The sequence below is a fragment of the Halictus rubicundus genome, chromosome 2 (assembly GCF_050948215.1).
Source record: "Halictus rubicundus isolate RS-2024b chromosome 2, iyHalRubi1_principal, whole genome shotgun sequence".
Lineage (NCBI taxonomy): Eukaryota > Metazoa > Arthropoda > Insecta > Hymenoptera > Halictidae > Halictus > Halictus rubicundus.
The window spans coordinates 5,735,424-5,749,749 of record NC_135150.1 but is presented as its reverse complement, the minus strand read 5'-3'; the positions used below and the strand labels follow the sequence as shown (position 1 = coordinate 5,749,749).

Below are 14,326 nucleotides of genomic sequence, written 5' to 3'. Positions count from 1 at the left end.
CTGTAGGATATACCGAGAAAGAAAATATTCATAACATTGCACACCTAAAGGAAAATTCTTCAAGTGCTTGAAAAACTAAAAAATGATAGTACATTAAAATCCTTTCTGTTGTCTTTAATTCGTCGAGCACAGTTATGTATGCAGCAACAAGGAGGGCATTTACAACAGTACTTGTGAAGTAATAAACTATACACAATGAAAGTAATGAACTTCGAATTCGATTTTCTCGAAAATGAGGCCATCTTTTTTCTTTAGTTTTTTACGTAGAATTAACTCCGGGAGGTTGTACAATGATTTTTCACCCACCCTGGGTGAATCAGAACGTAAGTCATCTAATAATATTACTACTGTGTTTGTATTTTATTGCAGCAGGTGTGACAGTTACTGCTCCCTACGATTAAATTAATAATATCGATTCTTAATAGTTCATATATTTCTCTCAATCTTTATCGAAATCGAGACGACTATATCGCATCACGGTCCTCAACTTTTGTCCGTACCAGACAACTCGCATTCTAGTTTTAAATTTAGAATGAAACTATGCGTAACACACGTTACAATTTATCGAAATTCGACACGAGGCTGGCCGAGAGATTTTTGCCCGCAGAAACGAAAACAGAACGTAAATTGTCAGAGGCTGCTGGAAACGCGTGTCTTGAAAAGAAGGAGGAAGCAGCGATTTCGCGCGATATCGTAGAAAGAAAGGACGGAAGGTGCCGGGGCTGGACCGGTGCCAAAGTAAAATTAGTTGAATCAAGAATAAGAATGGAGGCGGCTAAAAATCTTGATGTACGTATTTGCTTGACTAATTTTCCTGCGGCCGGTCTGTAACTACGTAGTCCTAGCTCACGAAACAACGGTCAGGCACCGAAGGTATTGCTGTCATTAAAGTGAATTTATTGTTCGACCTGCTTTAATTCCCACTTCTCGGAATAGCAAATGGATTTACCTTTCGGGCTGTTTCTATTTGAATAGCAAAACTCGAATTGAAGACAATGCTATTTTCCTGCCGTGAGAAAATCGTAAAATACACCGTCTGAACAAACAGCGTTACGTTGAAAGAAACGTTATATATCTAATTAGTGCATACTTGTTTCCGTGCATAAGTACATACATAATTGTCTGCATCAATTTTAAAGAGCAGATAGAAATTTCGTTTGTTTTTTAGTAATGTTAATAAGGTGGAAAGCATACATCGGTATTCTTAAATACTTTTTAATCTTCTCACTGTTTTACATTTCAGCTATTCATTTTTGTGATGAATGCATAACACCCGCAGTTTAATAATTGCATATTTATGTTTCCAATATGCAGGAAAACTAATACAAGAAACATCTAACTCTGGCAGATGTTTATAAAACGGTTAATAAAAATTCTCTGATTTTTATATAGTTATAGGTCCATATTAAATATTGACGACAGATATTATACATGTACGTATAGGTCCTACAGTCTGAAGTTTTGTTATTGTTAAAAAATGTTAGATAAACTTGATTATGATAAACTTTGTCTTTTCTATTCTTGTTTCGATTTTGTACTCTACTTTTCCGTTTTCTATTCGAAGTTGTTAGTTAAATTAATAATTTTTCGACACATATAGACTAATACTTTTTCACAGAGAATAAAAAGCTGCATTGTATTTCCCGCTACGTATAATAATAATGGCTAGACTGCGGACGTTTATGAAAAATAAAAATGGTCTGCATTAAATACAAAACACAGGAGCTAGATAGACATTTATTTCTTTTCTTAATAATGTTAGTGGGTTGAAATCAATGCGACAGTACTTTTAAATTCTTTAAATGTTTTTGATTCGATCTAGCCATTTTTGTCATAAATGCATAAAATCCGCTGTCTAATCTGGTGCCCCCTACCTTGCATACAAAGTATAGTTCTTGGAATCATATCAGTTTGTGCACATATACATATATCATCACATACTTCCCCATGGGATAAAGTTCATTATATTCATCATATTTCTTCAAGTGTAATTCAACATTATACACGTCATTGTTTATGACATGTCCGTGCTATACTAGGTTGTACCGTTAGTTCGGTACTCGATCACGTTTGTCCGTTAAAGTCTCCACTCGTTCCAAGAAATCTGCATGTTCATTGAAAATTGCATTTCACATGTGTTGTGTTAACGATCTCGAAGCGCGGTAAATGCCCGAAGGATTATTCTCAGTCTGGTTATATCAATCTTTTGTGTGTCGGTAATTAAATCGGAAGTAAAAGCGGGCATCGCGGAAAAGCAGGTCGAGTCAATTTCCGCGGGAGAGCTGGAGGATTGAAGACAATCGCAAGTGCATGGGACCCGGGGTTTAATTGAAGCCTGGATGATCAAACCCACGTTTAAATCGGCGATAAATGTCCCGAGACTTGCACAGATAAGATACTGCCCGGAGCTACGCCATTGGACCCGGTGTGCTCGGCGTGGGCAAACGACACACAACGTGACCAACGAAAGATGCTCGATGGACAACACTGATATACATACATAGTAGTATAGTATAGCAGAGGAGTATATGTATACGCGCGAGTATATCGGGCGACGAATAAATGTAAGATTAATGGCCGATTTCACCGTGGCTCGACTAAATTTAGAAACGGCGATTTATAGGATTAACTCTACACTTTGAATAGAGAAATTACTGCCGCATCAATGGGACCCCCTCTCGTACGTTAATTAGACACAGCGCACTTTTCCGATGGATTTCATTTCTATGCCCACGAGGCGTTCATAGGATCCGGCAGATTGAAATCTATTTGATATTCGCGTTATGATACCCGGTGATTAAAGGGTTCGATGAATAGAGACTGTGTTAATAATTGCAAATCTTTATGATAAATTTAAATTTTCTACTTTCATTGCCCACGAACTGTAGGAAAATTTATTTCCTTTCTTGGTAGATTCTATAAGTCAAAATTACATGACAGTATATTTTCATTTTATTTCCACATTTCTATTACGTACACTGTTAAATGAACGAAAAATAAATGCCAATCCATAAAAATGACTATACTTTCATATAAAATCTGATATCTTACTGGACGTCATTCAAACGAGAATAAACATTTTTGCGGAAGTTGCAGCATAAAATTTTATATTTATGTTATAACAAATACTAAATAAAACTATTCGTAGATACAATTGTGCTAATATTTACCACATAAACATTACGTTATGATTATTCAACATCCCCCCCCCCATTACCTTCTAGAAATTCATTCTTTATGTCTCAAGAGTTAGCCATTTTTCTGGAACAAAATATACTCGCAAGTCCAATCGCAAAAACATATTTCTAGTCGATTTAAAATGACTTTAAATGATCGCTCGAGTGGTCTAAACTCAACATGATTTTTACAGCTTAAGTTTGTTTAACACGGCTTTCCTCTTTCTGTTTCAACGCAAGATGTAAATCTGCTTAGAAACGCAGAATACAATAAGAGCCTTGCATCATACAAGCTTCGACCAACCACCAGTTGATCTTCTTAGAGGGTTAATTTAATTGCTAGTAAAAACCAGGTGAAAGCAGTAACTGTGAAGCAGACAGATAGCAATCGCCAAGTTTACTCAAATCAGTTTAAACCAACCGGTATTATTTAACAACAACGGTAATCTGTATTTAATTCCTTAATTTGTTCCAGGGGTGGTATGCTATGTACATTCAACTATGTTTCCCTTACTAAAGCTGCTTATATAAGATGCATAATAAATGCACCACGGTATTAACATGTATTATATGTATGTGTAACATTGATAAATTTTTATTCTTAGAAAAGTGAATTTTCTAAAATTTAACAAGGACGTGAAACATTCTTGTTCGCTTTAGACTGAAATTATACTTAGAAAAAATTCAGTAGAATTTTTTATAATCTGTATGTAAATAAGAGTTTCCCTTAGCATAAACTTTGCTTAGAGATATTAGTCGCCGATGGCTTGGAGTTAACGTTTAGAGAAGTAAACTAATCTGAAACTTTCTATTTAATTCCTTGTATATTTATCGCGATCTATAACAAAATGAAAAATGTGCAATACCGCTTAATTGCAAACAGGCGTCGAGATCCTTTCAGAAATTCTGCTTTCGACAATTTCTCCGGTTCGCACGAGAGAGAAACATCGAATTAACCCTGCCCATTGTACCCCTCGCGATCATTACTTTAGGTCATCTTGCGGAAAAGTCAATCACCGAGGAGGAAATGTACTCACTAGAAGTAAATGTTAGAACAGGATTGTCTTGTCCCCGATTCCACAAATTGAGCAATAACCTTAAAGCGAAATGCTTAATGTCGGACGAAAGTGCGAATACGCGTGAAGCTCGCCGCCGCGGATCTTGACATTTGCGAGGAACAAAACAGAACGACGCCGTCAACGTAACACTGACAGTTTACAGTTAGAACAGAATTAATACGCGATGACAATTAGCTGGAAAGTTTCCGAAGCGTGTGAACGTGACTTTGTAGGCTCGGATAGAAAACCCAATGAGAACGTATAGTGGATCCATAAAGTATTTGCACACACTAAATTTTCGATTTGGGAAGAAAATTATCTACAATTGCCGTAATTTTGCAGAAAAAGACAATATGGTACAGAAATGACTTTGGACTCATTTTAAAGCTTAAAACTTCTTTCGACAAACATAGATCATTTTCTTCCACGAGAGTCTCGCATAATGTAGCGGGTGGAAAACTGAAGACGTACGTTTCCTTTTTAAAAAATGCTATGGACAAAAAGTCTGTAAAAACATTGGAAAATTTTTTTCGTGGCTGAATCTCACCACTTGAAAATGGTTGAACGACATTTTTCGAAGCGAAAAGTGCTTCGAAAAATCGTACATGAAGTTTCTTTTACGTTGTTGCAAAGGGGTGAAAACAATAGAAAAAAAACAATGATGGTTTGTAAAAGTAGAAGTATAGTGCTATAAAATGAGTCCAAATTTATTTCTGTACTATTCTTTTGAACGAAATTATCGCAGTTTAAATATCGACGATGTTTCAAAAATTCGAAATTTAGTGTTCAAATACGTTTCAGATCCACTGCACACGGTAATCATGGTAATTGGATCTGTTTTGCAAGCTGAATTTTATAGGTTTGTAATTGTCTTAACTGAATAAAAATTTATCGAAGTTGGCAACCATGTTCGTTCCTGATGAAGGGATAAAATTTCTATTTAATTCGTAGCTATGCGAGTTACTCTCGCATTGAACAAAGAAACAGAGTAGCAAGAGAATACGAAATGACAAGTTAACGACTTCATAAATTTTACGTAGGAATTTGGTCATAATAAAAATTAGAAATGTTATTTTTGTTTTTATCCGTATGTTCCCTATTAATATGTACCAGCATTAATAAAATAGATAAAATTATTTCAGTTGCAAAAAAATCACTTTCCAATCATTTATCACCCGCAAAATAATATTTCCACTAATTATATAAGCAGCTATAACGTGATATTCTTGACAAGGAAATAAGGAGATAAATATATCGATAAATAACATATAAATTGCATCTGCGGATACCTATTTCAGCTGTTACTATTTAAATTAATTTCTCAATTTGGAGCCGTATTTTCATAAACCTAACTGTACAGACATTTCATGCACAATTCTCGTTCAGCTTGAACGAACTATCAACAGGGTGAGAGATACACAATCGATAAGGTTAAAAAGAAATTAATAATATTAATAGACCTGTGAAATCCTTATACTAGACCTAACTAGTAATTAAAATTATAGTACTACACTTTTCCCATAGTACTCTGAAGCAGCGTCGTTCATGACTCACGAGCCTGTGAACCGGATGATTGTTCAGTTATTAACATCCACATGAGAACAATTAACGCGTTCACCACCGACATCACGTATTCGTAACAATTTCGATGTCTCGTGCTTTGTGCTAAGAAAAACTACGACCGCATGAAGTTCAATTCTTAAAAATATTTCGTAGAATGAATATGTTACAGTTAACAACAAAGGTACCAAATAAGCATGCTAACGTGACAAATTATTGGGTTGTCTCATAAGTTCGTGACGACTTTTCCGACAAACAAGAGAACCGGAAACAATTGAAGAATGTATTGTGTCTTCCCGTCAGTAACGCGAATTTTGTTTCATATTTATGAAAGATAATATACCGAGAAATAAGCAGAGTTATCTTTTCTGTACAAAAATTCTACGAGTTGTAGAAAATGAAGAAAAATATACATCGACTATTATAAATGAATATATATATATCGATTATTCTCCTAATAAAATACGGGAAAAGTCGCATTGTTTACTAGATGACCCGGTAGATGCCCGAACACAAAAGACAAGTTAACTCGTCGATCTCAGTCAGCAGTTCGAAAAACGGATCGAGTTCACGAGCTCGATAACGAATCTCGTAGCATAGATCACACAAAATGGAACGAGACGACGACATCGGAAATTTATCAGAGAGGAAAACCGGGCGTAGGAAGTCGAGAGCCAGCTCTGTTTGGAGCCGATTCGATCGCAATATACTTATGCAATGGTCGCCGAGCGTGCCGCTCGAGTTTCTCGGAATCATTTCCAGGCCGATGGTCCGCTACGCCCGTAAATAAAGTTCAGCCGGATCAACGGGGTAGAACGGCCGATTCGAAGGTGTTGTACCGAAGGAAAAGTAAATTACTCACTCGCATGTTTCGGCTCGATCAAGGCAATTACACACGGACAACCAGCAAAACGAAGTGGAGAGCCGATTTATCGATGGCGGTGTCGCGGCACACTAAGACACTTTGGACACTTGGTAAACTTGGTATACTTGGGACACCTCGCGAGTTGAAATGACTGCTACGAATCGCGCTGTCACCGGAACTGAGGTTGAACGAGGAATCGACTGACCAGCTAACCTGCCCGATTCTAGCTACCTGAACCTTCTCGAAGTCAAATCACCTGACTACGAGTCGATTGGACAAAGGACCTGATCCCTTCCAACGACGCTGACCTAGGGGTAACAAAGGAAAAACGGGGAACCGCGTGGGGGTTAACTTTAAAGGGCTTTTGGGTAGGGGGTGACTTTCCAAGCCCATTGGTTCGGAGATGTTAGAAATTAAGCCTCCCTGGGCAGCCTGGGTCGCTTATGTTCGAAACGGAAGTCCACCCCTGAATTTTTTACCAATATTTATTTTTTTCCTATTAATGCTTTACACATTTGACGATCGAACGATTGTACAATCAGTCCCCTAATTGATGGCACACACTTTCAATCAGAGTAACTATTTTATAAATGGATCCAAACAACTTCAGTTTTTCTGCCGAGTTAGATAGATCAGTTTAGTAGATAATATATAATGAAAATTTCGGAAAAATTGCGTTTAGTCTGAATTACGAAAAAAAAAAAAAAATAGTAAAAGTTGGTTTTTATAACTTTTTCGTTTAGGCTTGCAACGAAAATTTAAAAAATACATTTTCTAAATTCATATGAGTTATAAACATGCAGAAAATTTTATCGAAGTGAATTCTTATCTAAGAAGTGTATGAGGGTTAATGATCTGAGACTGTTCTTTGAAGTTCCTGTCTGCAGATAAATATGTAATACTATATATTGTAATAAACGATATTGGTCTATTATTTTCAATATGTTGAAAATACTTCAAGAAGGAACATATTGTGATTTAGCTCCTGCTCGAAAATTTTTTGAAATAACGGATTAGTATTAACACTTAACACGAATAATTTTTGGATCAGTGAATTCCTCGCCTTAAAACTTCGATTTTTGACATTTTCTCGTTAAGATGTACACGATTATATATTAAAAAATAAAAAATTTCTGGGTTGCCAAGCTGAAGTTTAACCCAAATGTAAGCTTAAAAATCCTCTCTTGCACAATAATCTCAAATGAAATTATTAAATTGCGTTATTGAGGGTGAGTTGTTGGTTTATACTTAAAGTTTCTGTTTCTGTTGAGGAGGATCATTAAAAAATTCTCAGCCATGGACTACAGACATCCAAAAATTATGGAATAATCGCCGGTAGATAATGTGTTAAGCAAGGTTTCCCTTGTGGATCCTTTATAGGTTCCGTAGTTTTCGAGACTATCGGGTGTAACGGAGGATGCTGATCAGGTTGCTTTTGCTCGGGATACGCCAGTTTTTCTGTTATTAGGATCGCCCCGCCGATGGAGGACGAACATGGATAATAATAGAGACTTGTGTTGGATGATTCCAGTAATTGGGTCGGGTTATGGAACCATCTCAAACATAAGTGAAGGAAAAGAAGAGCTAAACGATAACGTCCTATGGTTTGATTAAGCCAGATTTTTTGTAAATCGTAAAAGCTTGTGATAGCGAAACGATTAAACGGGGCGTTCAATTTGTCGAGTTCTCTAACTTTTGTAAATCTATAAAATCCACAGTAGGGGGAACCGGGTGTTAAAGACCAATGGTACTCTATTCGAGATGTGCCGATGTTTTGCTCGTATTAATCTGCATCATTACATATGGCGAATGTTGAAGCTCGTTTTTTCATATAACTCCGTAATAGAGCATTTTATAAGTAATGATTATAACCAGGGACCAAAAATAGCAGTTATTCTAAAATTTTCTACGATAAAAATCATTAATAAAAAGTCGATTATTATTGAAACTTAAGATAATCTACATAAAATATAAGGAAAAAAATTCGAAGAACAAAATGATTAAAAAATATCGATTTTTGTACTTTTTGGTTATAAATAACAGTTATTAGTGTTCAAAAAATTGGATCCTCCTCGATAACTGTTCTCGATGAAGAAAAACTGTTTCGATTGCTCGAAGCAGTTATCGATTAGAGAAGTTCCTTTCGATCGCTCATCGCTCTACTCGTTTTCGGATGGAGCAAGCCTGTAAAATTCATTGAGAAGGTTTCGTACAACAAGAGAACTAACAGGCCACGAGAACAACACAAAATCTGAAAAAGAAGTTTTTCAAAATTTTTTCAACTGGGAAAATCAGAAATATAAACTCCCGTATTTATCAAAACTAGCGTGCATCATTCACGCTGTGCCCGAAACTCAGGTAAGCGTTGAACGAACCTTTTCTGCTCTAAAATTAACGTTTGGTGTAATTTGCCAGGAGAAAATTTGGAAAAACTCATGTTTGTCATATTAAATTTTGATTGTAGCAATTAATTTTATGAATAAGAAATTTATTAAATAATTAATAACTATTACAATTTTTCTTCATCAATAACTGTTATGAGCGATCGAAATGAACTTCTCTCATTGATAACAGTTATAAGCGATCGAAATCAATTTCTCTCATAGATAACTGTTATAAGTGATTGGAATGAATTTCTCTCAACGATAACATTTACCAACAAGAGAAAAAATTTTACTTACAATATAATCCTTATTTGTAACCAATATGATTTTAGTCGATACAATACTTGTTATTCCATGACTTTATTTTATTTTTGGTTAGAACAGTTATGGTCCCTGATTATAACACATTTATTTCTTGCTTCTCGAACTGAAAAACTCATGTGCAGTCGCCCACTTGACAGTTCATATGTATGTTTAAATGGACATTTATCGAGCTCTTTCATAGGTCTCATTTCAAGCATGTAATATAGAACATTTTTTGAAAAAATATTTTCATAGCACAAGTTCCAATGAAAACAGATGAAGAAAAGTTCTTGAAAGTAAAAGTTTTAGTTTGAACATAACCAATAACATATCAGAGTAAGCATTTTTCGTTCATGAATATTAGCAATGTTCTCAATTACTATTCCACGAGCACTAAACACTATATTCCCGATTTTCGAAAAATTGTCGATATTTAAACTACGATAATTTTGTGAAAACAAGTAGTACAACCACAAGCTTGGACTGATTTTAAAGGTTGAAGCCTATACTTTTGTAAAGAATAGTTTATTTTCCTCTAAGATATTTTTATATGATGTAGCAGATGGGAAACCGAAATATTTTTCCTCAAACGTCTCCAAAAACTTTCAAGAATTTTTCTCGTAAATGAAACTGCCATTTTGAAGATTGACCCCTCCACTTGTGCTCCGTAACTCTAGTATTAATAAAGTTTTAAAATAACTTTTGTCTATAACACATTTACTATACAGATTTTAATATGCCTTACCCATGAAAATACATTTTTAATAAAAATTCCGTAGATACAGGTATTTTCTTAAACGAGACATACAAGTTGCCTTTACATTCCATTTCTATTCCGAACAAGTTCATTTTTTACTTCAAGCAGTTTCTGCGATAATCTCATTATTTATAAGAAGACCGGAATTTATTGGGAGAAATACCAACATAAACTTGGATTTCTCGAATCAGTGCATTGGAGAGTTAATGATTATAGCTGCAGTAGAATTATATTTAGACTTCGGATTTTCATGAAAGTTAACGAACACAAAGCTAAAATAGAATCGTACCTCTTGCAGTAAAAGTTTCACTGTTTTTCAAGGAATGTGGAGAATAATGAAATTTTGTTCGTCTGTGAATATTTTCATAGCTCTTGCATTAAAAGTGTTCAGCGTTTTAAATATATTATAACGAACAATGAAATTGTATTAAAGTTATACCTAAAGTTAGATCTAATCATGATTAATTAAGAGTTCTCAACAACTGTCCATCACGTCGAAGTCTCTGTTGCTCAATGCAGCATAATTTTTTTACCATGATGACAGAATATGAATAGTACGGACATGAGGCCGAGTTGGAATCGAGAAACGCCACACGTTCGATGGCACTCGAGGCAAAAACTATATGTACCAAGAGTTCATCGCGGGACTCGCCTTGCGCGTCTCTCATAAAAATCTCGCTGGCCTCGTGGAACGCGTCACTTGCTTGAACAAACATCCTCCGGATGGCCGTCGCGGTTCGACCGTGAACTACACCTTGTTCCCGGGTGTATTTAGAACCTCCATTCGCCTTTCCGTGTCGGGAATTTCCTCGAGAAAGGGACGTGTGTGACTATCGGTGTCAAAAGATCAGCGAGAAGAAATAAACGACGGACTCGCTCGACCGCTTGCGGAAATACCAGCGCCAACAGAAAACGAATTTTTCGTCGACAAACGTTTCTATTCGATCGAATTTCGAGCGTAGGGTAATTGTCACAGTAGTCAACTATTTAAGGGGGCCGGCATTTGGTCTTGACTGTCACGCTATGTTACGCTGTGCCTTTTTTTCTAGACATTTCACGTCTTAAATAAGTAAGTAATCAATTAAAAATGCATACCACCGTGTTTGCACATGTCTTTGCTATGTCTGTCCAGAGCCTTTTTTTCGATACGAACACTAAATCTCTCGAAATTAAGAGAATCTCTCTGCAATATACGTATATGAACTTGCAAGGGTCAAAATCGTGACAAATTGACGCGTCGATATTGCAATGAGCAGTTTAGAAGTGGTCACTTGTGTTTCCTAAAAGTCCAATCTACGTCTGTCCAGAGCCCAAATTGCGCATTTCTACCTCATCGTGGAGTAATTTGTAATATTCGGCAGAAAACTCGCTTTCTGAAGCAAGTATGACGTCACAAGATGGCTGCCGCAGAGAGATTCTCTTAATTTTGAGAGATTTAGTGTTCGTATCGAAAAAGAGGCTCTGGACAGACGTAGCAAAGACATGTACAAACACGGTGGTATGCATTTTTAATTGATTACTTACTTGTTTAAGACGTAAAATGTCTAGAAAAAAGGCACAGCGTAACAGTCAAGGCGAAATGCCTGCCGGCCCCCTTAAGGCGCTTTTCCAAAGGGTTGGAACGAAAGTTCATAGCGTTTTTAAATTAAAATTCAAAGTTAAAATTAAGATTGAGTTAAAGCGATATTAAAAAGAGATATTAAATTTCTTTCATTAAAATCAGTTAATATGTCATATATATATTTTTTTTAATCCATTAAAAATAAGTATAATTAAATATAGGCACAGTAATTGGCACCCCCACAATAAATGAGTCCCTTACCCTATTTATTCATAGATTATTCAATAACATATTTTCCATTATTACTGTTTACTATTTTTCAGGTAACTTAATGGCCAGTAGTCAGTCATCGTAAGCGTTGTTATGATTAACATACTATTTTCTAGAGTTTTCATTTGGGTATATAAAGCTGTACATTGAAATCGAGGAATAGGCTGACCATTATGCTCATTTAAATCTATAGGAGTCAGTTAATAGGTATTTCTGATTTTTAAGCGATTTATTTTCAGGAAGGTTTACTGCTAGGTAGGGCTGACATAAGGCATATTTACCCTAGGTACAGTGGGGATTTTTATAGAACTTTTCAAAGAAAAAACCGAAGCTCAATGATGAATTAGTCCTAAAACAACGACAATATGTATACGGATAAGATTTTCTCGGAAAACTAAAAGAACTTTCAGAACTATTTCAAAGATTATAAATCGCCTGTTTTTAATGAAGTCGATTGTCAAGATAAGGGTTGTACTGAAGGGTTTACCGCGTGGATTAGCGGTACGGGTGCTAGATAGGACAGGTCCGGAAATTCGTAGGTATAAAGACCTTTTCACCTGTTCACTTTGTGCGCTAGCGTGGGGGCTTTTCCAGCAACAGTCAGAAACTTCCACCCCTAATCGGCTTTAGTGCCTACGTTAACCCATTTAGACCTGCTGTATCATAAACGGTACAGGTCATCAAAAAGAATGTACGGTCTTTCATATTATCAATTTACCTTGCCGTCAAGTAGAAGGTATAAACTAGACTATAAAAATAATTCATGGAATTTGTGTTTGTTGTATTTTTCTGTTGATTGAACAAATGTTTTTAACTAATATTTATAACGAAAATCCGATAAAATTCTGACGGAATTAGTTTCAGGTCTAAATGGGTTAAAGAGGAAGCAAACGGTAACTCTCGATAGAACATCTTAGTTTGCATTAAACAATGTTTCAACACCTATTTTATTTCTCAGTTTCACAATCAAGAATATGTATGTATGTACGTATAGAAATTGAGATTGTCAATTGAAATAATTTGTTTGTGGGAATATATGAGAAATAATTATTTGGTTTTTACGTTAAATATTTGCTTTTATCTGCTAAATATTGACTCAAAATATTTCTTGTTGACAAATAAATTGTTCAAATATCAGATTTATTTGAATGGTTTAATTAATTGCAAGAAGAAAGTATTGTATATTAATTTATTTGAATTTGAAAAAAAATATTTCTGTTTTTTCTAAATTATTTTTTAAATTGTCATTTCCTGTCTTGTCTTGAATAAAATGCGTCGAAGCTGAATACAGGCTTTCGTAAAAATCAAGTAAATGAAGCAGAAAAATAAAAATCAAATGGGAATTTATTTCTCTGTTTAGTGGTTCGATTGAGTTGTAAGAAATGTGTCGGTACTCTTAAATTCTTGTAATATTTTGATTATTTAAAATTACAGTCGCTCATTTTTATAATAAGCGCATAAAATCCGCAGTCTAGTAATCAGTCTTGAAAATCAAGATTTCCAATATTTCTAAATTGGCTGCTCCTTCGACAGCTTAGACAGCACTATACTGTAATATCCGAGTTCAGAACACGACCTTCGATCGAACTGAACGTGTGCAACGAATGGAAAAAATTAGTCTTGTAAGAAGTGGGCAGGTTTTGCCTACGCAGTTTTATGATAAAGCGCGCCGAGAAAATTAAGAGAGGCCATTAGGCACTTTGGGGACGAAGAGATCCAAGCACTACTCCTTTTTACAACCAGAAATACTATCTAGTTTAAAGCCTAACCTCACCCAAACCTACCGTTACTATGCACAAACGGGATATAGGTATATAAAATCCTTACTACACTTATTTAATTACCCACTCCTCGTACCACGTTTTCCGTAATTCTTGGAAACATAAGAATTTCTACTTTCAGAGGACAAGTAGGCAAAAAGCAATTCGCCTACGACGAGATATGTTTCGAAAGGTACGCATTTATAGTCCACAGATTATCCTCTTGTCCGTCAACCGAAAGAAAATGAAAATGGTTGAAAGAAAGCGGGTTCATTATGTTCCCAGTATAGCAATTTCTAGTTAGCCATTGATCGGTCAACAATGAAAGCCGACCTTGTTTCGTTACAATGGGCTACCTGCCACAAACCACCACGGACCTTTCAACCTTCTAGGAACGGATGGCTCATCTTAGAACCGTGTCCCTAACAACAACCGTCCCATTATCATTGTGAAACCGGGTGGTTCGTTGGACAATGATTTTCCAAAGCACTTGTTTTGTTACTTGAAAGGTACAAGGTCATCGCGAATGAAAATTGGTTCAAAGTTGTATAAACTCCTTCACTCGATGACAAATATGTTTATGTCAACTGTACTCTGGTTGACTAAAATCATATTGGTTACAAATAAGGATT

The 14,326-nt window shown here is 35.6% G+C and overlaps 1 protein-coding gene across 6 annotated transcripts in view; it reads right to left on the bottom strand.

Moving 5' to 3' along the window:
- LOC143363778 (uncharacterized) overlaps positions 1-14,326 on the bottom strand; it is a 306,621-nt gene that overhangs the window by 119,503 nt on the left and 172,792 nt on the right. The gene's annotated exons all lie outside the window — the stretch shown is intronic.